This window comes from Protopterus annectens, chromosome 4.part0 (genome assembly GCF_019279795.1).
Source record: "Protopterus annectens isolate FY-2018-M chromosome 4.part0, PAN1.0, whole genome shotgun sequence".
Taxonomy (NCBI): Eukaryota; Metazoa; Chordata; order Ceratodontiformes; family Protopteridae; genus Protopterus; species Protopterus annectens.
The window spans coordinates 1766207345-1766232980 of record NC_056733.1 but is presented as its reverse complement, the minus strand read 5'-3'; positions in this window follow the sequence as shown (position 1 = coordinate 1766232980).

Here is a 25636-nt window from a genome sequence, read left to right as displayed (position 1 = left end):
GGTAGTGGTAAGCACTAGGTAGCCTAGCTACCAAAAGAGTGGTTTCTGGCCCAGAAATTGTAGTTTGTTGGCCTTTTGGACAGTTTTCCCATCTCTTTCAATCTTTTGGTTTAAAACCCTGCGTTTGCACTTGTTTCCCACCTTTCCTGTAACCAGTCTAGTCCAGATACAAATGTGCTGTGTCCAGGACTGTTTGTAAGCTTCTGTGCCCCCGAAGCCTTTCTGTGTTGGAAGGAAGCCTTCTAGCTTATCAGTGGGAATGGTGAACACTAGGTAGCCTATCTACCACAAGAGTGGTTTCTGGCCCAGAAATTGTAGTTTGTTAGTCATTTGGGCAGTTTTTCCATCTTTTTCAACCTTCTGGTTTAAAAGCCTGCATTTGTGCTTGTTTTTCACCTTTCCTGTAACTAGTCTAGTCCAGATACAGATCTGCTGTATCCAGGACTGCTTGTAAGCTACTAAGCCCCCAAGCCTTTCCTTGTTGGAGGGAAGCCTTCTAGCTTATCAGTGGAAGTGGTAAGCACTAGGTAGCCTATCTACCACAAGAGTGGTTTCTGGCCCAGAAATTGTAGTTTATTGGCCGTTTGGGCAGTTTTTCCATCTCTTTCAACGTTCTGGTTTAAAAGCCCATGTTTGCACTTGTTTCCCACCTTTCCTATAACTATTCTAGTCCAGATAAAGAATTGCTGTATCCAGGACTGTTTGTAAGCTTCTGAGCCCTCCAAGCATTTCTGTGCTGGAGGGAAGCATTCTAGCTTATCAGTGGGAGTGGTAAGCACTAGGTAGCCCATCTACCACAAGAGTGGTTTCTGGCCCAGAAATTGTAGTTTCTTGGCCGTTTGGCAGTTTTTCCATCTTTTTCAACTTACTGGTTTAAAAGCCTGCATTTGTGCTTGTTTCCCATCTTTCCCGTTACTAGTCTAGTCCAGATACAAATTTGCTGTGTCCAGGAGTGTTTGCAAGCTTCTGAGCCCCACAAGCCTTTCTGTGTTGGAGGGAAGCCTTCTAACTTATCAGTGGGATTGGTAAGCACCAGGTAGCCTGTCTTCCAGAAGAGTGGTTTCTGGCTGAGAAATTGCAGTTTATTGGCCGTTTTGGCAGTTTTTCCCTCTCTTTCAACTTTCTGGTTTAAAAACCCATGTTTGCACTTGTTTCCCACCTTTCCTGTAATTAGTCTAGTTCAGACAGAGATTTGCTTGTATCCAGGACTGTTTGTAAGCTTCTGAGCCCCCGAAGCCTTTCTGTGTTGGAGGGAAGCCTTCTAGTTTATCACTGGGAATGGTAAGCACTGGGTAGCCTATCTACCACAAGAGTTGTTTCTGGCCCAGAAATTGTAGTTTATTGGCCATTTGGGCAGTTTTTCCATCTTTTTCAACCTTCTGGTTTAAAAGCCTGCATTTCTGCTTGTTTTCCACATTTCCTGTAACTAATCTAGTCCAGATACAGATTTGCTGTATCCAGGACTGCTTGTAAGCTTCTGAGCTCCCCCCAAGCCTTTCTTTGTTGGAGGGAAGTCTTCTCGCTTATCAGTGGGAGTGATAAGCACTAGGTAGCCTAGCTACCAAAAGAGTTGTTTTTGGACCAGAAATTGTAGTTTATTGGCCATTTGGCAGTTTTTCCATCTCTTTCAGCTTACTGGTTTAAAAGCCCGCGTTTGCACTTGTTTCCCATGTTTCCTGTAACTAGTCTAGTCCAGATACAGATTTGCTGTATCCATGACTGTTTGTAAGCTTCTGAGCCCCCCAAACCTTTCTGTGTTGGAGGGAAGCCTTCTAGCTTATTAGTGGGAGTGGTAAGCACTAGGTAGCCTACCTACCACGCGAGTGGTTTCTGGCCCAGAAATTGTAGTTTATTGGCCGTTTGGACAGTTTTTCCATCTCTTTCAGCTTACTGGTTTAAAACCCCACGTTTGCGCTTGTTTCCCACCTTTCCTGTAACTAGTCTAGTCCAGATAAAAAATTGCTGTATCCAGGACTGTTTGTAAGCTTCTGAGCCCTCCAAGCCTTTCTGTGTTGGAGGGAAGCATTCTAGCTTATCAGTGGGAGTGGTAAGCACTAGGTAGCCTATCTATCACAAGAGTGGTTTCTGGCCCAGAAATTGTAATTTATTGACCGTTTTTTCAGTTTTGTCCATCTCTTTCAACTTTCTGGTTTAAAACCCTGCATTTGCACTTGTTTCTCACCTTTCGTGTAACTTGTCTAGTCCAGATACAGATTTGCTGTATCCAGGAGTGCTTGTAAGCTTCTGGGCCCCCAAGCCTTTCTGTGTTGGAGGGAAGCCTTCTAGCTTATCATTGGGAGTGGTAAGCACTAGGTAGCCTAGCTACCAAAAGAGTGGTTTCTGGCCCAGAAATTGTAGTTTATTGGCCTTTTGGGCAGTTTTTCCATCTCTTTCAACCTTCTGGTTTAAAACCCCGCGTTTGCGCTTGTTTCCCACGTTTCCTGTAACCAGTCTAGTCCAGATATAGATGTGCTGTGTCCAGGACTGTTTGTAAGCTTCTGATCCCTCCAAGCCTTTCTGTGTCGGAGGGAAACCTTCTAGCTTATCAGTGATAGTGGTAAGCACTAGGTAGCCTATCTAACACAAAAGTGGTTTCTGGCCCAGAAATTGTAGTTTATTGGCCATGTTGACTGTTTTTACATTTCTTTCAACTTTCAGGTTTAAAAGCCCATGTTTGCACTTGTTTCCCACCTTTCCTGTAACTAGTCTAGTCCAGATAAAGATTTGCTGTATCCAGGACTGTTTGTAAGCTTCTAAGCCCCCAAAGCCTTTCTGTGTTGGATGGAAGCCTTCTAGCTTATCAGTGGGAGTGGTAAGCACTAGGTAGCCTAGCTACCAAAAGAGTGGTTTTTGGCCCAGAAATTGTAGTTTATTGGCCGTTTGGCAGTTTTTTCATCTCTTTCAACTTACTGGTTTAAACGCCTGTGTTTGCACTTGTTTCTCAACTTTCCTGAAACTAGTCTAGTCCAGATAGAGATCTGCTGCATCCAGGACTGCTTATAAGCTTCTGAGCCCCACAAGCCTTTCTTCAATGGAGGGAAGCCTTCTAGCTTATCAGTGGGAGTGGTAAGCACTAGGTAGCCTACCTACCAAAAGAGTGTTTTTTGGCCCAGAAATTGTAGTTTATTGGCCATTTGGCAATTTTTCCATCTCTTTCAACTTACTGGTTTAAAAGCCTGTGTTTGCACTTGTTTCTCAACTTTCCTGAAACTAGTCTAGTCCAGATAGAGATCTGCTGCATCCAGGACTGCTTATAAGCTTCTGAGCCCCACAAGCCTTTCTTTGTTGGAGGGAAGCCTTCTAGCTTATCAGTGGGAGTGGTAAGCACTAGGTAGCCTACCTACCAAAAGAGTGTTTTTTGGCCCAGAAATTGTAGTTTATTGGCCATTTGGCAGTTTTTCCATCTCTTTCAACTTACTGGTTTAAAAGCCCGCGTTTGCACTTGTTTCCCATCTTTCCTGCAACTAGTCTAGTCCAGATACAGATTTGCTGTATCCAGGACTGTTTGTAAGCTTCTGAGCCCCCCAAGTCTTTCTGTGTTGGAGGGAAGCCTTCTAGCTTATTAGTGGGAGTGGTAAGCACTAGGTAGCCTACCTACCACAAGAGTGGTTTCTGGCCCAGAAATTTTATTTTATTGGCCATTTGGACAGTTTTTCCATCTCTTTCAACTTTCTGGTTTAAAAGCCCATGTTTGCACTTGTTTCCCACCTTTCCTGCAACAAGTCTAGTCCAGATACAGATTTGCTGTATCCAGGACTGTTTGCAAGCTTCTGAGCCCCCCAAGCGTTTCTGTGTTGGAGGGAAGCCTTCTTGCTTATCAGTGGGAATGGTAAGCACTAGGCAACCTATCTACCACAAGAGTCGTATCTGGCCCAGAAATTGTAGTTTATTGGCCTTTTGGGCAGTTTTCACATCTCTTTCAACCTTCTGGTTTAAAACCCCACTTTTGCGCTTGTTTCCCACCGTTCCTGTAACTAGTCTAGTCCAGATACAGATTTGCTGTATCCAAGACTGGTTGTAAGCTTCTGAGCCCGCAAGCCTTTCTGTGTTGGAGAGAAGCCGTCTAGCTTATCAGTGGGAGTGGTAAGCACTAGGTAGCCTATCTACCACACGAGTGGTTTCTGGCTCAGAAATTGTAGTTTATTGGCCTTTTGGGAAGTTTTTCCATCTCTTTTAACCTTCTGGTTTAAAACCCGAAGTTTGCGCTTGTTTACCACCTTTCCTGTAACTAGTCTAGTCCAGATACAGATTTGCTGTATCCAGGTCTGCTTGAAAGCTTCTGAGCCCCCCAAGCCTTTCTGTGTTGGAGGGAAGCTTTCTAGCTTATCAGTGGTAGTGGTAAGCACTAGGTAGCCTATCTACCACAAGAGTGGTTTCTGGCTCAGAAATTGTAGTTTATTGGCCTTTTGGGCAGTTTTTCCCATCTCTTTCAAACTTCTGGTTTAAAACCACACGTTTGCGCTTGTTTCCCACCTTTCCTGTAACTAGTCAAGTCCAGATAAAGAATTGCTGTATCCAGGACTGTTTGTAAGCTTCTGAACCCTCCAAGCCTTTCTGTGTTGGAGTGAAGAATTCTAGCTTATCAGTGAGAGTGGTAAGCACTAGATAGCCTATCTACCACAAGAGTGGTTTCTTGCCCAAAAATTTTAATTTAATGACCGTTTTTGCAGTTTTGTCCATCTCTTTCAACTTTCTGGATTAAAACCCTGCATTTGCACTTATTTCCCACCTTTCCTGTAACTTGTCTAGTCCAGATACAGATTTGCTGTATCCAGGACTGCTTGTAAGCTTCTGAGCCCCCAAGCCTTTCTGTGTTGGATGGAAGCCTTCTAGCTTATCAGTGGGAGTGGTAAGCACTAGGTAGCCTAGCTACCAAAAGAGTGGTTTCTGGCCCAGAAATTGTAGTTTATTGGCCTTTTGGACAGTTTTCCCATCTCTTTCAACCTTTTGGTTTAAAACCCCGCGTTTGCGCTTGTTTCCCACCTTTCCTGTAACCAGTCTAGTCCAGATACAGATGTGCTGTGTCCAGGACTGTTTGTAAGCTTCTGAGCCCCCGAAGCCTTTCTGTGTTGGAAGGAAGCCTTCTAACTTATCAGTGGGAATGGTGAATACTAGGTAGCCTATCTACCACAAGAGTGGTTTCTGGCCCAGAAAATGTAGTTTATTGGCCATTTGGGCAGTTTTTCCATCTTTTTCAACCTTGTGGTTTAAAAGCCTGCATTTGTGCTTGTTTTTCACCTTTCCTGTAACTAGTCTAGTCCAGATACAGATCTGTTGTATCCAGGACTGCTTGTAAGCTTCTAAGCCCCCAAGCCTTTCCTTGTTGGAGGAAAGCCTTCTAGCTTATCAGTGGAAGTGGTAAGCACTAGGTAGCCTATCTACCACACGAGTGGTTTCTGGCTCAGAAATTGTAGTTTATTGGCTGTTTGGGCAGTTTTACCATCTCTTTCAACTTTCTGGTTTAAAAGCCTATGTTTGCACTTTTTTCCCACCTTTCATGTAACTAGTCTAGTCCAAATAAAGAATTGCTGTATCCAGGACTGCTTGTAAGCTTCTGAGCCCTCCAAGCCTTTCTGTGTTGGAGGGAAGCATTCTAGCTTATCAGTGGGAGTGGTAAGCACTAGATAGCCTATCTACCACAAGAGTGGTTTCTTGCCCAGAAATTGTAGTTTATTGGCCTTTTGGGCAGTTTTTCCATCTCTTTCAACCTTCTGGTTTAAAACCCCAAGTTTGCGCTTGTTTACCACCTTTCCTGTAAATAGTCTAGTCCAGATATAGATTTGCTTTATCCAGGACTGCTTGTAAGCTTCTGAGCCCCCCAAGCCTTTCTGTGGTGGAGGGAAGCCTTCTATCTTATCAGTGGGAGTGGTAAGCACTAGGTAGCCTATCTACCACAAGAGTGGTTTCTGGCCCAGAAATTGTAGTTTATTGGCCATTTGGGCAGTTTTACCATCTCTTTCATCTTTCTGGTTTAAAAGTTCATGTTTGCGCTTGTTTCCCACTTTTTCTGTAACTAGTCTAGTCCAGATAAAAAAATGCTGTATCCAGGACTGTTTGTAAGCTTCTGAGCCCTCCAATCCTTTCTTGTGTTGGAGGGAAGCATTCTAGCTTATCAGTGGGAGTGGTAAGCACTAGGTAGCCTATCTACCACAAGAGTGGTTTCTGGCCCAGAAATTGTAGTTTATTGGCCGTTTGGGCAGTTTTTCCATCTCTTTCAACTTTCTGGTTTAAAACCCCATGTTTGAACTTGTTTCCCACCTTTCCTGTAACCAGTCTAGTCCAGATAAAGAATTGCTGTATCCAGGACTGTTTGTAAGCTTCTGAGCCCTCCAAGCATTTCTGTGTTGGAGGGAAGCATTCTAGCTTATCAGTGGGAGTGGTAAGCACTAGGTAGCCCATCTAGCACAAGAGTGGTTTCTGGCCCAGAAATTGTAGTTTCTTGGCCGTTTGGCAGTTTTTCCATCTTTTTCAACTAACTGGTTTAAAACCCTGCATTTGTGCTTGTTTCCAATCTTTCCCGTTACTAGTCTAGTCCAGATACAAATTTGCTGTGTCCAGGAGTGTTTGCAAGCTTCTGAGCCCCACAAGCCTTTCTGTGTTGGAGGGAGGCCTTCTAACTTATCAGTGGGATTGGTAAGCACTAGGTAGCCTGTCTACCACAAGAGTGGTTTCTGGCAGAGAAATTGAAGTTTATTTGCCGTTTTGGCAGTTTTTCCCTCTCTTTCAGCTTTCTGGTTTAAAAGCCCATGTTTGCACTTGTTTCCCATCTTTCCTGTAATTAGTCTAGTCCAGACAGAGATTTGCTTGTATCCAGGACTGTTTGTAAGCTTCTAAGCCCCCGAAACCTTTCTGTGTTGGAGGGAAGCTTTCTAGCTTATCAGTGGGAATGGTAAGCACTGGGTAGCCTATCTACCACAAAAGTTGTTTCTGGCCCAGAAATTGTAGTTTATTGGCCTTTTGGACAGTATTTCCATCTCTTTCAACCTTCTGGTTTAAAACTCCACGTTTGCGCTTTTTTCCCACCTTTCCTGTAACTAGTCAAGTCCAGATAAAGAATTGCTGTATCCAGGACTGTTTGTAAGCTTCTGAACCCTCCAAGCCTTTCTGTGTTGGAGTGAAGCATTCTAGCTTATCAGTGAGAGTGTTAAGCACTAGATAGCCTATCTACCACAAGAGTGGTTTCTTGCCCCAAAATTTTAATTTAATGACCGTTTTTGCAGTTTTGTCCATCTCTTTCAACTTTCTGGATTAAAACCCTGCATTTGCACTTATTTCCCACCTTTCCTGTAACTTGTCTAGTCCAGATACAGATTTGCTGTATCCAGGACTGCTTGTAAGCTTCTGAGCCCCCAAGCCTTTCTGTGTTGGATGGAAGCCTTCTAGCTTATCAGTGGGAGTGGTAAGCACTAGGTAGCCTAGCTACCAAAAGAGTGGTTTCTGGCCCAGAAATTGTAGTTTATTGGCCATTTGGGCAGTTTTTCCATCTTTTTCAACCTTGTGGTTTAAAAGCCTGCATTTGTGCTTGTTTTTCACCTTTCCTGTAACTAGTCTAGTCCAGATACAGATCTGTTGTATCCAGGACTGCTTGTAAGCTTCTAAGCCCCCAAGCCTTTCCTTGTTGGAGGGAAGCCTTCTAGCTTATCAGTGGAAGTGGTAAGCACTAGGTAGCCTATCTACCACAAGAGTGGTTTCTGGCCCAGAAATTGTAGTTTATTGGCCGTTTGGGCAGTTTTTCCATCTCTTTCAACTTTCCGGTTTAAAAGCCTATGTTTGCGCTTTTTTCCCACCTTTCATGTAACTAGTCTAGTCCAAATAAACAATTGCTGTATCCAGGACTGCTTGTAAGCTTCTGAGCCCTCCAAGCCTTTCTGTGTTGGAGAGAAGCATTCTAGCTTATCAGTGTTAGTGGTAAGCACTAGGTAGCCTATCTACCACAAGAGTGGTTTCTGGCCCAGAAATTGTAGTTTATTGGCCTTTTGGGCAGTTTTTCCATCTCTTTCAACCTTCTGGTTTAAAACCCCAAGTTTGCGCTTGTTTACCACCTTTCCTGTAAATAGTCTAGTCCAGATATAGATTTGCTTTATCCAGGACTGCTTGTAAGCTTCTGAGCCCCCCAAGCCTTTCTGTGGTGGAGGGAAGCCTTCTAGCTTATCAGTGGGAGTGGGAAGCACTAGGTAGCCTATCTACCACAAGAGTGGTTTCTGGCCCAGAAATTGTAGTTTAGTGGCCATTTGGGCAGTTTTACCATCTCTTTCATCTTTCTGGTTTAAAAGCTCATGTTTGCGCTTGTTTCCCACTTTTTCTGTAACTAGTCTAGTCCAGATAAAAAAATTGCTGTATCCAGGACTGTTTGTAAGCTTCTGAGCCCTCCAAGCATTTCTGTGTTGGAGGGAAGCATTCTAGCTTATCAGTGGGAGTGGTAAGCACTAGGTAGCCCATCTACCACAAGAGTGGTTTCTGGCCCAGAAATTGTAGTTTCTTGGCCGTTTGGCAGTTTTTCCGTCTTTTTCAACTTACTGGTTTAAAACCCTGCGTTTGTGCTTGTTTCCCATCTTTCCCATTTCTAGTCTAGTCCAGATACAAATTTGCTGTGTCCAGGAGTGTTTGCAAGCTTCTGAGCCCCACAAGCCTTTCTGTGTTGGAGGGAAGCCTTCTAACTTATCAGTGGGATTGGTAAGCACTAGGTAGCCTGTCTACCACAAGAGTGGTTTCTGGCCGAGAAATTGCAGTTTATTGGCCGTTTTGGCAGTTTTTCCCTCTCTTTCAACTTTCTGGTTTAAAATCCCATGTTTGCACTTGTTTCCCACCTTTCCTGTAATTAGTCTAGTCCAGACAGAGATTTGCTTGTATCCAGGACTGTTTGTAAGCTTCTGAGCCCCCAAAGCCTTTCTGTGTTGGAGGGAAGCCTTCTAGCTTATCAGTGGGAATGGTAAGCACTGGGTAGCCTATCTACCACAAGAGTTGTTTCTGGCCGAGAAATTGTAGTTTATTGGCCATTTGGGCAGTTTTTCCATCTTTTTCAACCTTCTGGTTTAAAAGCCTGCATTTCTGCTTGTTTTCCACATTTTCTGTAACTAATCTAGTCCAGATACAGATTTGCTGTATCCAGGACTGCTTGTAAGCTTCTGAGCCCCCCCCAAGCCTTTCTTTGTTGGAGGGAAGTCTTCTAGCTTATCAGTGGGAGTGATAAGCACTAGGTAGCCTAGCTACGAAAAGAGTTGTTTTTGGAACAGAAATTGTAGTTTATTGGCCGTTTGGCAGTTTTTCCATCTCTTTCAGCTTACTGGTTTAAAAGCCCGCGTTTGCACTTGTTTCCCATGTTTCCTGCAACTAGTCTAGTCCAGATACAGATTTGCTGTATCCATGACTGTTTGTAAGCTTCTGAGCCTCCCAAACCTTTCTGTGTTGGAGGGAAGCCTTCTAGCTTATTAGTGGGAGTGGTAAGCACTAGGTAGCCTACCTACCACACGAGTGGTTTCTGGCCCAGAAATTGTAGTTTATTGGCCATTTGGACAGTTTTTCCATCTCTTTTAACTTTTTGGTTTAAAACCCGTTTGCAATTGTTTACCACCTTTCCTGTAACTAGTCTAGTCCAGATACAGATTTGCTGTATCCAGGACTGCTTGAAAGCTTTTGACCACCCCAAGCCTTTCTCTGTTGGAGGGAAGCCTTCTAGCTTATCAGTGGAAGTGGTAAGCACTAGGTACCTATCTACCACAAGAGTGGTTTCTCGCCCAGAAATTGTAGTTTATTGGCCATTTGGGCAGTTTTTCCATGTCTTTCAGCTTTCTGGTTTAAACGCCCATGTTTGCACTTGTTTCCCACCTTTCCTGTAACTAGTCTAGTCTAGATAAAGAATTGCTGTATCCAGGACTGTTTGTATGCTTCTGAGCCCTCCAAGCATTTCTGTGTTGGAGGGAAGCATTCTAGCTTATCAGTGGGAGTGGTAAGCACTAGGTAGCCCATCTACCACAAGAGTGGTTTCTGGCCCAGAAATTGTAGTTTCTTGGCCTTTTGGGCAGTTTTTCCATCTCTTTCAACCTTCTGGTTTAAAACCCCACGTTTGCGCTTGTTTCCCACCTTTCCTGTAACTAGTCAAGTCCAGATAAAGAATTGCTGTATCCAGGACTGTTTGTAAGCTTCTGGGCCCTCCAAGCCTTTCTGTGTTGGAGGGAAGCATTCTAGCTTATCAGTGAGAGTGGTAAGCACTAGGTAGCCTATCTACCACAAGAGTGGTTTCTTGCCAAAAAATTTTAATTTAATGACCGTTTTTGCAGTTTTGTCCATCTCTTTCAACTTTCTGGATTAAAACCCTGCATTTGCAGATGTTTCCCACCTTTCCTGTAACTTGTCTAGTCCAGATACAGATTTGCTGTATCCAGGACTGCTTGTAAGCTTCTGGGCCCTCAAGCCTTTCTGTGTTGGAGGGAAGCCTTCTAGCTTATCCATGGGTGTGGTAAGCACTAGGTAGCCTAGCTACCAAAAGAGTGGTTTCTGGCCCAGAAATTGTAGTTTATTGGCCTTTTGGACAGTTTTTCCATCTCTTTCAACCTTTTGGTTTAAAACCCCCCATTTGCCCATGTTTCCTACCTTTCTTGTAACCAGTCTAGTCCAGATACAAATGTGCTGTGTTCAGGACTGTTTGTAAGCTTCTGAGCTCCCAAAGCCTTTATGTGTTGGAAGGAAGCCTTCTAGCTTATCAGTGGGAATGGTGAACACTAGGTAGCCTATCTACCACAAGAGTGGTGTCTGGCCCAGAAATCTTAGTTTATTGGCCATTTGGGCTGTTTTTACATCTTTTTCAACCTTCTGGTTTAAAACCCTGCATTTGTGCTTGTTTTTCACCTTTCCTGTAACTAGTCTAGTCCAGATACAGATCTGCTGTATAAAGGACTGCTTGTAAGCTTCTAAGCCCCCAAGCCTTTCCTTGTTGGAGGGAAGCCTTCTAGCTTATCAGTGGAAGTGGTAAGCACTAGGTAGCCTATCTACCAGAAGAGTGGTTTCTGCCCCGGAAATTGTAGTTTATTGGCTGTTTGGGCAGTTTTTCCATCTCTTTCAACTTTCTGGTTTAAAAGCCCATGTTTGCACTTGTTTCCCACCTTTCCTGTAACTAGTCTAGTCCAGATAAAGAATTTCTGTATCCAGGACTGTTTGTAAGCTTCTGAGCCCTCCAAGCATTTCTGTGTTGGAGGGAAGCATTTTAGCTTATCAGTGGGAGTGGTAAGCAATAGGTAGCCCATCTACCACAAGAGTGGTTTCTGGCCCAGAAATTGTAGTTTCTTGGCCATTTGGCAGTTTTTCCATCTTTTTCAACTTACTGGTTTAAAAGCCTGTGTTTGTGCTTGTTTCCCATCTTTCCTGTTACTGGTCTCATCCGGATATACATTTGCTGTGTCCAGGAGTGTTTGCAAGCTTCAGAGCCCCACAAGCCTTTCTGTGTTGGAGGGAAGCCTTCTAACTTATCAGTGGGATTGGTAAGCACTAGATAGCCTGTCTACCACAAGAGTGGTTTCTGGCTGAGAAATTGCAGTTTATTGGCCGTTTTGGCAGTTTTTCCCTCTCTTTCAACTTTCTGGTTTAAAAGCCCATGTTTGCACTTGTTTCCCACCTTTCCTTTAACTAGTCTAGTCCAGACAGAGATTTGCTTGTATCCAGGACTGTTTGTAAGCTTCTGAGCCCCCCAAGCCTTTCTGTGTTGGAACGAAGCCTTCTAGCTTATCAGTGGGAATGGTAAGCACTGGGTAGCCTATCTACCACAGGAGTTGTTTCTGGCTTAGAAATTGTAGTTTATTGGCCATTTGGGCAGTTTTTCCATCTTTTTCAACCTTCTGGTTTAAAAGCCTGCATTTCTGCTTGTTGTTCCCCTTTCCTGTAACTAATCTAGTCCAGATACAGATTTGCTATATCCAGGACTGCTTGTAAGCTTCTGAGCCCCCAAGCCTTTCTTTGTTGGAGGGAAGTCGTCTAGCTTATCAGTGGGAGTGATAAGCACTAGGTAGCCTAGCTACCAAAAGAGTTGTTTTTGGACCAGAAATTGTAGTTTATTGGCCGTTTGGCAGTTTTTCCATCTCTTTCAGCTTACTGGTTTAAAAGCCCGCGTTTGCACATGTTTCCTGCAACTAGTCAATCCAGATACAGATTTGCTGTATCCATGACTGTTCGTAAGCTTCTGAGCCCCCCAAACCTTTCTGTGTTGGAGGGAAGCCTTCTAGCTTATTAGTGGGTGTAGTAAGCACTAGGTAGCCTACCTACCACACGAGTGGTTTCTGGCCCAGAAATTGTAGTTTATTGGCCATTTGGACAGTTTTTCCATCTCTTTCAACTTTTTGGTTTAAAACCCCATGTTTGCAATTGTTTACGACCTTTCCTGTAACTAGTCTAGTCCAGATACAGATTTGCTGTATCCAGGACTGCTTGAAAGCTTCTGACCACCCCAAGCCTTTTTCTGTTGGAGGGAAGCCTTCTAGCTTATCAGTGGTAGTGGTTAGCAGTAGGTAGCCTATCTACCACAAGAGTGGTTTCTGGCCCAGAAATTGTAGTTTATTGGCCGTTTGGGCAGTTTTTCCATCTCTTTCAACTTTCTGGTTTAAAAGCCCATGTTTGCGCTTGTTTCCCACCTTTCCTGTAACTAGTCTAGTCCAGGTAAAGAATTGCTGTATCCAGGACTGTTTGTAAGCTTCTGAGCCCTCCAAGCCTTTCTGTGTTGGAGGGAAGCATTCTAGCTTATCAGTGGGAGTGGTAAGCACTAGGTAGCCTATCTACCACAAGAGTGGTTTCTGGCCCAGAAATTGTAATTTATTGACCGTTTTTGCAGTTTTGTCCATCTCTTTCAACTTTCTGGTTTAAAACCCTGTATTTGCGCTTGTTTCTCGCCTGTCGTGTAACTTGTCTAGTCCAGATACAGATTTGCTGTATCCAGGAGTGCTTGTAAGCTTCTGAGCCCCCAAGCCTTTCTGTGTTGGATGGAAGCCTTCTAGCTTATCATTGGGAGTGGTAAGCACTAGGTAGCCTAGCTACCAAAAGAGTGGTTTCTGGCCCAGAAATTGTAGTTTATTGGCCTTTTGGGCAGTTTTTCCATCTCTTTCAACCTTCTGGTTTAAAACCCCGCATTTGCACTTGTTTCCCACCTTTCCTGTAACCAGCCTAGTCCAGATACAGATTTGCTGTAGCCAGGACTGCTTGTAAGCTTCTGAGCCCCCCAAGCCTTTCTGTGTTGGAGGGAAGCCTTATAGCTTATCAGTGGGAATGGTAAGCACTAGGTAGCCTATCTACCACAAGAGTGGTTTCTGGCCCAGAAATTGTAGATTATTGGTCATTTGGGCAGTTTTTCCATCTCTTTCAACTTTTTGCTTTAAAAGCCCATGTTTGCACTTGTTTCCCACCTTTCCTGTAACTAGTCTAGTCCACATACAGATGTGCTGTATCCAGGACTGTTTGTAAGCTTCTGAGCCCCTGAAACCTTTCTGTGTTGGAGGGAAGCATTCTAGCTTATCAGTGGGAGTGGTAAGCACTACATAGCCTATCTACCAGAAAATCCAGGTAGAGATTCTTAGTTTTAGCACTTGAATTTGCTTATCCGTGCTCAACACTTGTTCAGAACTTGTTGTTAGCACCAAATAACCTACAAATTAGTACAGCACTCAACTTTCCTCTTTACCTAGAGGAAAACAGTTTTTGTACTTACTTTCCTCACTTGCTTTGAGAAAAACAGCTCTTATACTCACTTTCCTTTCTTGTCTAGTGGAAAGTAGTTTTTTATTCAGGCATGTCCAAGGGTCAGCTCCCAGTGTTCTCTCCTGTCTATCTGATGAATCTGGGCATCTTGGGGCAATGTAGCAATTGCCTCATGTACACAGACAACCCTCTTCTCCTACCACTCAACACCACAACCTGTGAGTGATACACTTATCTGGCCAAACTGGAGGTAAAGCTCTTTCCAACCAAGACTGAACTTGACAGTCAAGAGGTGAAGGTAAACACTTGCACCACACCACACTCATCATATAGTCCCAATAAACCTACACCACCAAAATCCACACATAGAAGCACAAAAACATTTGCAGAGGCTCTCAATAATAATCTGCTCAAGCAACAGCGACATCCAAAGCAGAAACGCAAGCAACCTCCACCCCCCAACAGAACCTAAATGACACATACCCACAGACTCAGTGTGCCAATAAACCACAGCCCATAAGGCAAAACAACGTACGCAACACACTAGTCATAGGTGACTCTATAGTCAGGCACACTGATGTCCCATTCACCAGGCTAAACAAGAAGAAGGTTACTGTCAGCTGCCTGTCGGATGCCAGGATCTGCCACATAACCCACACACTCAGGTCACTCCACAACAAGTACAAATATGACTATGTCATTGTCCATGTTGGTGTGAATGACTTGAAACGTACCTCCCTGGACTATATGAAAAGAGGCATGGAAGAGCTCTCCTATCTTGTAGCCCAGGCAGGTATAACCCTAGCCCTGAGTAGCATCCTGCCATCACCCAGAATGATACCGCAGTACAAGGACAAAATGATTGACTTCAGCAATTGGCTAAGCTTCTGGTGTCCTTCTAAGGGGATCCAGTATCTGCCTGGGATGACATGGTCAACAGACCACAATGGTTTGCCAGAGATGGCCTGCACCTGTCGCCCCTGGGATTCCGGATACTGGCTAAGGGTCTTGGTGCTTTTTTTAGACAAGGTTCAAATGAGAAATTCACCACTGTAACAGGAACAGGCAAGCAAAAACTGAGGGTAATGCTACTCAATGCTAGAAGTCTAAATCTCAAAATGCACTCACTTGAGGCACTCCTTAAAATGGAGAACATTGATATCTGTACAGTGACTGAGACCTGGTTCAAGGCTCTAGAGAGCACCCCTGCATTACCAGGCTATAACTCATACCACACTTTTCGGCCATCTAGGCGGAGGTGTGTCCATATTCATTAAGAATATCCACACCTCTAGGCTAGTTGCACAGCATAATGCATCCAAGGTTATCCAAGTGCAACTAACTCTGGGCAAAACTGCAATCCAAATTGTAGCTTGCTACAGATCCCCAACCATGCCCCAGGATTCCCACTCCTTTTTTCTTGATATTCTGGTAAATGTTAGGTTTCAACCAAACACTCTAATAATGGGAGATTTGAACTACCCCACCATAAACTGGGAAAACTACTCATATACCAACTCCTTCACTCAACGTTTTCTGGAATTCATAAATTCCAATGCCCTGGATCAACTTATCCTCACCCCCACCAGGGGCAACAATATCCTAGATTTAGTCATTGCCAATATGAGTGATCGGTGTTCCACACCTGAAGTCAACTCCTCGTTGGTCAGATGCAGCCATAAGCTAATCACCCTTTATATCCGCATCCCGCTCCCACCCACCATTAAGGGAACCATGGTAAAACATTTCTCCAAAGCCAACTTCATGCTTCTTAAGACAGAAGTGGCAAACTTCATGACACCCATGCAGATGGACAATATAGTTACAACTGCTGAATCCTACACAAATGCACTCAATAAGCACTTACACAAGTGCATGGATCATGCTACCCCAAACAGAACCAAGACGCTATTCTCCAAAAAAACGGAAGCCAATCTGGTGGTCCCTTGCCATAAACAAACTCTACAACAGAAGGAAGAAACTGTTGCAAAAGAGAGTAAAATCCCATGAGTGGAGGAGCTCCCTGGTCAGCCTCATTAAGATGCTGAGATCCCTTATAAGATCATCCAAAGCTAGCTACGAAAACAAAATCACCACTGATTCTAAGAGCAACCACAAAGCATTCTATAGCTATGTCAACACCCAGATCTGCTCTGAGTTACAGCACAACGGCACAAAAATTACAGAACCAACTGATATTGCCAGCATCCTGGCAGATAGGTTCATTGCTAACTTTACCCCCCTCTCACCCCCTAAAGGGCCCATATGTATACAGGAAGAATGCAGAGTCCCTGTAATCACATCTATGTAGGTAAAAGCTGCACTATCTAAAACCAAAAACACAGCATCCATGGGACTGGACAACATCCCATGCTGCATTTTGCATGAACTTCAGAACGAACTGGCTCCCCACCTAAGCACCATGTTCAATCATAGTCTCACATCAGGCTTTGTGCCCACTGAATGGCGCACAGCAACAGTTATCCCACTCCACAAAGGGGGAGCCAGCACTGATCCTGGGAACTATTGCCCTATTAGCCTGACGAGCCTGGTCTGCAAGGCCATGGAACGCATCATCATGGAACTCATACACAAAGACATTGGTAACCTGCAAACTCTGAACCACACCCAGTTCGGGTTTGCACCTTCTGAACCTGATCAACTTCTTTGAGGCAGTCACCAAAGCCGTAGACGAGGGTAAGGTGGTTCACACAGCCTATCTTGACCTTGCCAAGGCTTTTGACACCATCCCTCTTTCTGGAATTATAGCTAAACTCACTAAATTAGGTATAAATCCCTACATCACAAGTTGGGTTGCTAACTGGCTCACTGATACAACCCACACTGTAAAAGTTGCAGACTCCAAATTTGACTTCAAACCAGTGACAAGTGGAGTACCACAGGGTTCAGTCCTGGGACCTCTCCTGTTTGGTATCTACTTCTCTGAAGTACAGGCTAACACAGAAGGCATCTGGCTAATGAAGTTTGCAGATGACTGCAAACTAGGAGCCATAGTTGAGTCCCCAAATGATGTGGACATCCTACAGAAGGGCCTCACTGAGACAGATGCCTGGTGTCAGAGGAATGGCCTCAAGCTCAATTCCAAAAAGTGCATTGTCATCACCTTTGGTAAAAACTCTGTACCCATGAACTACCACATAAACAGCAGTCTACTTAATGCCGAATGTGTGATAAGAGACCTCGGGACCCAGGTGGATAGTAGTCTCTCCTTTGATAATCACATTGCCACAGTAGTCAGGAAATCCTTCTGTGTGGCACACCTCATCACAAAAGGTTTCTCATCCAGGAAAAAAGAGGTCATTGTTCCCTCTACTCGGCACTCATTAGACCCATTATAGAGTACAATGCCCTTTTTGGAATGTACCTCACAAGACATCTGCAGCAGCTAGAAAGGCCACAGAAGTACCTCACAAAGAGGATTACTGGCTTCAAACATATGCCCTACACTGACTGTCTTAAAAAACTCAAGCTTTACTCTGTAGCATATCACCTACTCCAAGGAGATCTCTGCCTAACATATAAAGCTATGTTAAACCCAGAGCTGTTGGACATGCTACACCTAAAGAAATCCCAATCCCTCTGAACTACATGCTGTAGGGGCCTAAACCTTGTCACCACGATAAACAGGACATGCTGGAGGAATAGATTCCTGTCCCAGAGACTTCCTATACTGTGGGAACAAGCTATCTAATCTATGTCAAGCAAACTTCGTTAGCACTCTTCAAGAAAAATCTTGATGAATGGATGGGAAATAGGAAATACACCCCGGGAATCACTTCTGTGGCTCTGCTCAACAGGGGTACAGGAAATTAACTTTCTTGGGTGGCTTAAGCCAGGGAACCTTGTTGGCTAGGCTTACTTAGGCCCTTGGGCTGATAGCCTAGTACCTACCTATGACCCTATGAACCTATAACCGATCCCCTTATTTCACAAGGTCCTACAGAACACACACAAGGCTTTTCTCTTCATAAAAATCTCTAGAATCTATGGTGTCCTGTGTTGAGGTCTGACAGTCTATCAATGGACAATGCTTCACATTATCATCAATGAAGGACACTACACCTAAACTTTAAAAGGTAAGCCTTTAATTTACTCGCACATATGAACCTTACAAATGTTCATCATTAGCTGTCTGATCTAAGTTGTTATTAGAAAATACTATGTTTACTAGTGACAGACTTCACTGGGCTGCTACATGAGATAAAAATATGCTCCCTGGTATACCACAGTTAAAATCTCACCACAATGTTCCAGGGACTCCCAACTACTTTTTACCAGCCCAGATAGAGGAATCCCATAGATGCTCTCAAAGTTTAGAAAATTCAGTGGGAATCCAGTCTTTTCTGCTAACTTATCTTTCATATAATTAACCTAGTCCTGTCCTTCCTTTCTTTCCAAGACTTATCATATGCACGCGCACACACACACACACACACACACACACACACACACACACACACACACACACACACACACACACACACACACACACACCCTTTCTATTTCTGCCATAACTCCTTTGAAAAAGTAGATATCTTAAAAGCAGTCTCCGTCCGTGCAGCCAGCTGAATAATTCCATTCGACACACACACCCCTTTTGTCTGTGCAATAACTCCATTGAAAATAAAAGTAATTCCATTTGAATAGCTTTGTGGAGAATAAAATACCATCAGGACTCGAGTCATTTCCTTCCCAAAAGCTGAATAATTACATTTGACATACACACCCCTTCTGTCTGTAACTTCGTGGAGAAGAAAATACCAGCAGGACTCGAGTCATTTCCTTCCCAAAAGCTGAATAATTACATTTGACATACACACTCCTTCTGTCTGTAACTTCGTGGAGAAGAAAATACCAGCAGGACTTGAGTCATTTTCTTCGTTCACAGAAATAAGAACAGCGCTCTTGGATTTCAGCCAGCCAGGAAAGCCCTGTGCTCGGCTTTCAAACAGCCAGCTGGGAAAGCCCTTGAGCTTAATTCCGACAGGCTGACAGAGCTGATGCCATCGTGCATGTGATGATGTCAGCTCAAAAGGTGCTAAAAAACTTAAAAAAAAAAAAACCTGGAAAAAAATCTGAAATGAAGGGGTGCCACTTGGGAATCATGGCACCCCATTATTTGGACACAAAAACTCTGTAAAAAATGAGTAATCTGGTAAGGTTAGGAGGTATGAGTAGGTCCTTGGTGCATCAGTCCCATGCAGTGCGCTATATCATGTAGACATTTTACTGGACAGTATTAACCTGATATATACCCTATGAACACTCAGGTGGTCATTGCTAGACCTCACCAGCCATATTCAGGCAACTGTGGGTGTGACAATCTGGTTCTCTTCCCCCAACAGGGAAATCAGATACTTCTCTGCCTCTATTAGCCTTTTCTTTGTTGGTGGTCCACTCCATGTGGTGACCATATCCTTGGCAATATCCTATACCTTGTATTTATATGGGGTATAGTATGGATTACTCTTTGCTGCACCTATTGCAGAGACTTATTATGCCCCCCTTCACCTTTCACACCACTCCCTGCCATACCTTGTGATGATATATTTTGCCGGCTTAAGCTTTGCCCAAGATATGCATGCCATATATGCTGCGGTTCTGCAGTAACACCTCATTCTCCTGGTTGGAGACCTTTTTCATTGTTGCCTCTATCAGCAGTCCATTGGAAGCTCTGTATGACTGTAGGTACAGGAGTTTGTCAGAAGCAAGTCATCTCATTGAATGTGGTTTCATCAAATGAAAATAAAATGAAAGCAGTTCAATGGAACCACTTTCATCAACAGTGAAGACTTCTTTGTCTCCACAGTTATGTGACTTCAGAGTTGGTTTATATAATTGGTGTGGGGGCTGCAAAAAAAAATCTTTAAATATTTGCACAGTGTGGTTTTGGTAAACTGCTTTCATTTTATTTGTGTTTGCCAAAGCTGCCTTCAGTGAATCTATATGAATCCGTATATATCAGGCACTTGTGTACCGAGAGCCACTGGTTCTTATCCAATTCAGTTGCAGTTTAGCAGGTCACTATGGTGCTGCATACAACCTCACATGTGCCCTTAGCTATTAATAGCATAAGCTTCCTGCACCTCTTTTGCATATGGATATTGTACCCTGTAGATGTATGCACACCTGATACCCCCACCCCATTCCAGTATGTTGCCATGCCAAACCCAAAGTATAGGGATTGTCATGTCTCTTGTGTCTTGTCATTAACTAGGTAACCATTGCTCAAGGTCTGCACCACCATAAAAGCTGAACAATGCTACGCCATTGTGCTGTGCTTCTGCTGACACAAATTACAAATTTTAATTTAACTGGTGGAATGCATTAACAGGTAGGATTTCTGCCCTTAGTATTTCTATATCTACTTTCAGAGAGTTAATAGGTAAAGTTCTGTATTCAAAATAAAAAATGAAAAGCAACTGGTGTAAATAACATGATATGTCACACAAAATACCAGGGGAGATGTCCCATTTCCAAAGAATGTTCATTTTATAAAATATATTTAGCTCTTTCATCCTTGTCAATGGCAGGACTTGCATTCTCAAACAATATGGCACCATGATTCATATCATGCTAAGAAGGGCCTCATAGCATGGCGATTATGTTATTGAGTCAGTTTAGTGCCACCATATCTGAATATCTTTTGGAACATAGTACAGTACCTAGTGCAGTGGATGTTAGTCATGTGATTGCTATGCTTATCCACACAAACTGTGTGGACCTATGGAACCATGACACTGTGCAGTTTGGTAGCAACCCATTGTTGTGCTATTATGCATACCATGTGATATCTGAACAAGTGTTTGTGCTCTTGGTGTTACCTCTTTGTTCCTTATGTGTACCTTTGTAGTGGGCATGCCTTCCTCAGATGTTGTGGACTGCATGACTCCTGTTAATTGTGCTAGGGAAAACAAGTTTTTTTTTGTTTTTCCTGCATAAGGATTTTTTGTTTGTTTGAGTGACTGTTAGGTAGGTATGATTATGCTCTGTACAAGATGGATGCCTGTCAGGAGTTTGTCAGGATGGTGACTTATACCTGTGGCATTAACCATTCTGGCGAGAAGCACCAGTATTGGTACAGTGACCTGCAACAGCATTACCCTGACCTGCTTAAGCACTGGTAGGCAGAGGTTAGAGAAAATAAGCTCGATATGTACTGCAAGAAATTATTTTTCTTTCTTTAACAGTATTGCTTATTATACCTGTCAGTTGATGTATACATGCTTTCTCTTTTGATAAAGGCTAAGGAGTGAGACAGGAGCATGGTAGTATATCATAGGAGGTAGGAGCTAATCTCCCAGCCGTGGGGTACACATGCCACATGTTGCAGTCTGACGTGTACCTGCCATTGTATATATACCATCTATGTGTACTAATGTGCTTTCTTTTCTTGCCCTTCTTCAGGTCCAGCTGTGGTGTAGGCTGTGGAGCAGCACTCAACTTGGCATGAGCCAGCTCTGCTGCTAGGTTAACAGTGGTCACCATGTCTGTCTTTGAGCAGGGCAGTTGAGGTCACTCTGATGGAGATGACTTGGAGGGATAGTTGGTGTCCTCTGTGGACACTTCTCTGGTGAGAGATGTTTGCTCACTTTATGGCAGTGACTGGCACATGGCTCCCATCCTGTCCTGGAAGAGGGTGTCACTCAAGGTGTGCTAACAGCTGGATGCCAGCCTCAGCACTCTACAGTGCACTCTGTTATGACTTGTTGAACCACATGACTGTCTGGCCTTGACCAATGAGCCAACAGAGATGCAGTCTATTCATGACAATAGTCATGGAGGTAACTGATGGCTGGGTGTTGCTGTAAGGGCCAGAGTGACATGTGACCATGGCCCTTCCCTATCACCATCTAGGTGTTCATCTCCTTGCTGGGTCATTCCCCAAACCTTGTTCATTATCCAACCTTCTTCACCACCTAATGTCCACTGTTGTTAATGTATGCCCATCCACAGGTGCCCACACCTTTTGTGTTTATACCATGGCTGTCTGTGTCTGCATTTTATGTTCATCTGTCTGCCTCTGCTGTTTTCCTTTCTTCCTCTATTCCTTCTCCAGTCATTCTTCTCTGTCTACCCCATCAACACTTCTTTTACATATACTGAAAATGGAACAATCTTTCCACAAAAAAAATACCCTTGTTTCCCCTACCTGTTATGCCACATAGTTATCCTTGTGTGTTTTCCTCTGCTTACTACATTCCCCTTTCTTCTTTTGTATCTCCTTCTTTTCTGCACATTTTGGGGATGGACTAAGTTGGTACCTTTCTGTGTTGACACTCTGTTGGCTATCTGGAGTGGCAGCTGTATGGCACTTCACTGCGGATATGGAAGAATATGAACTGTGCTGTGCTATGGTGGCAATCATGGGTGAACATTAACTGTGCTTAACTATGGTGGCAAATGTGGATGAACATGAACTGTGCTGTGCTATGGTGGCAATCATGGATGGACATGAACTGTCCTGTGCTATAGTGGCAATCATGATTGAACATGAACTATGCTGTGCTATGGTGGCAATCATGATTGAACATGAACTGTGCTGTGCTATGGTGGCAATCATGGACGGACATGAACTATACTGTGCTATGGTGGCAATCATGGATGGACATGAACTGTGCTGTGCTATGGTGTCCATCTTGGATGACTATGAAGTGTGCTGTGCTATGGTGGCAATCGTGGATGATCATGAAGTGTGCTGTGCTATGGTGGCAATCGTGGATGATCATGAAGTGTGCTGTGCTATGGTGGCAATCATGGATCAACATGAACTATGATGAGCTATGGTGGCAATCATGGGTGAACATGAACTGTACTGTGCTGTGGTGGTAATCATGGATGGACATGAAATGTGCTGTGCTATGGTGGTAATTTCTGCCATATCAGTCACATGCCCATCCGTCCACTGTGCCCGCTTAGCACCTTCCTGCCCCATAATGTGGCTATTGTGATTAATTATTCAGTCCTTTGCCTGGTGTTTCAGTGATGTGCTGACCCTAATAGAAAGTTCATCAGCTTTGTGCCACATCAGACTGTCTGCTGCATGCCATTTAATTCTGCACAAATCCCAATTCTAGTCTAGCTATGATCTCACTGGAGCATTAGTTGTTAAAATCTCAGATATTTTCATTTAAAAACTTGAAACACAAGTCAAAATTTTTGTAAAAAATATTTTTATAGATATGCTCTCTGATTTTACTAATAGCTCATGAAATCATTTATTCAAAAAGAAAAGTTAACAAATGTATATAATGTTTGACCTCCATGGCCAGATATTAGTTTAGACTACCATGTCATTTTATTTGGCTGCATAAAAAAAAAAATCAGAAATATAGTGGTAATCCACACAGTTATGCACTGAACAACTTTATTATGATACTCTGATGAAATGAAATTTAAAGGCCAAGGCAGTATATACAAGTTAGTGCCACATAGGTTTGTAAATTCACTCCTGGGGTACTGCTCATGTCCCATAAAGACAGAAGCAGTCTATAAAATGACTCAGGGCTCCAATGCCCAAAGACCCACTTCCCTGATACTACCCTGATACTACCCCATTCCATATCTGGGGAATTACAATATAATATGGCCATATCCTGGTTATTATTGGCTAGGCTTGTAAAGGCTCTTCTGCCATTAGCCTAGTAATCACCTATGAACCTGTGAACATACATATGTAGCAGATGCAAGGGACTAATTATTGTACAAAGAACTCATACATTTCCTACCGATTGTGTCTCTGCAGGTTAGTAACATGACTATGCATGTCTTCCTCTTCCTCTATGCTGCTTTTTAGTTTATATTAAGTCTTTGTACTTTTGAAAGATCATGTACAAATCCATGACTGGAAGTATTTGATCGATTTATTTCACTTGGTTGGCAGCAAGTTCATGCAGTGTACTGCTGCAGTTTATGTGTTTTTAGGCAGTTTCCCATCCATTTTCCCCATGAATAACTCAGTTTAAAAATTGATGTGCATTACAGGGGCATGTTCCATTGATGTTTTGTAACTGAAGCAAGCATTACACATATGCTAAATCTAATGGCATCAGCTGGTGTGCATTCCACAACACTTCATGTAGACTTAGGCATCAGCAATTTGAACTAAATACTAAGTACATTAAAATGCAATTGAATTTCAGCCTCAGCGTCTTTTTCAAGGTTATAATATTAAGATCCTTATGGGATACAACCACCACCAAGGATGATCCACTCCTAAAAACATCCCATTTTTGAAGTGTCCCAGTGTTAACTTTATAGTATAACTTGCTGAAAAAAATATTCATTGTGTATATAAGTTACTGACATGGCTTAATGATGCAGGCTGCTACATTTTCATGGACTTAAGTCTCTAGTGCTAGGCTGATGTAACAGGTATAAGGGTGGAACCTGAAACTGCTACATGGCCTAATAAGTTAAAATAAATGTTTAGCAGAAAGAAAGTTTGCACACAAACCTTTAAGTTTTTAAATTAACTTTTATTTAGCATTTTATTTTGCTTTTATGATTAAGTGAATGCTAGCAACTTATTCTGCATCAATACTATGTTAAACTCACACCTTACAGTTAAATGCAAAAGCAGTTTTGTGCACGTCCTTCAAATTATGCCATAATATTAATTATCATGCAGACATTTTCTAGCAATTGTATGCATTTGAGTAAGATCCCACTGTGGAACCAGAGGGAGACCATTTTTCTCTCAGAGACTTATGGAGAATAGACAAAGACTTGTTCTGGGGGAGAGCCAGCTAATACAACTAGACAGAATGAACATCAGAGGAAGAAGGCCTGAGATGTATACTCACATATAGCAATGATATCTCATCTGTTTGTGAGATCATCAAAAGGAACTGGAAGATCCTTACTATGGATGATGAATTAAGAAATATAGTAGGAGATACCTACAGATTTACATTTAAGAAAAAGCATAATTTAAAAAGACTTTTATGCTACAAAGATAATCTTGGAACGCAATCATTAATTGGCAGAACAGGGACTTTCCCTGTAAAAAGTGTAAAGCTTGTCCATATATTAATGCTAGTAATCATTTTTATATCCCACCACTAAGACAGCATATCAGCTGAGGACGTATGTGGACTGTGACATAAAGAATGTTATTTATATAGCTATTTGTGATTCTTGTCCAAGTTTTTACGTTGGCAAAACGAACAGACTTTTAAAAGAGAGGATATTACATCACCTTAGTGATATCAGACTAGCTGTTTTAACAAATGCCCTACCACAACATATACAGAAGAATAATGGGCATAGGTTTTATTTTTTGGTGCTAGAAAAGATAAGAGATAATGGTAGAGGTGATGAATTGTTTAACAAAACATAAGTTAGAGAAACCCAATGGATAGCAGATTTGTCAGCTGACAAAAAACCTGGATTAAATGGTATTATTCCCCTTAAACCGATATTAAAGGGGAGGAGATTAAGGAGGTGATGTTTTCTCATTGGATAACTTGTTTTATAAAGGAGGAAGTGTTTTTTATTCAGCAGGATCTGAAGAAGGCTTGACATAGCCGAAAGGGGTCTATGTTATATATTCAAAGCTTCAAAATTTCTGAACCTCATATGTTTGACAATATATGAGTGAAACTTGAACTCTCGAATATATAATAAAAAAGTAAAAAAAAAAAAACTTACCTTAATGCTCTGAGCAGGGGGGCACGCCCCAGTGCACCTCCCACACACCCCCTACGTAAATATACCAACTCCGAGACCGTACTTCAGCACAGGAAAGGGAATTTTTGCCAGTCTGTGCATATGGAACCATTGCTTTTCACCTTCAAACTTTTCAAAGTTCGATCATATGGTGTCGACCATATGACATTCTAACTTTGAAACATTCAGGAATTTAATAGGGACCTGCCGAAAGTGCTTATCCTATCATTTAACCTATGAACTCTGTGTTTCTAAATAAATATATAGACAG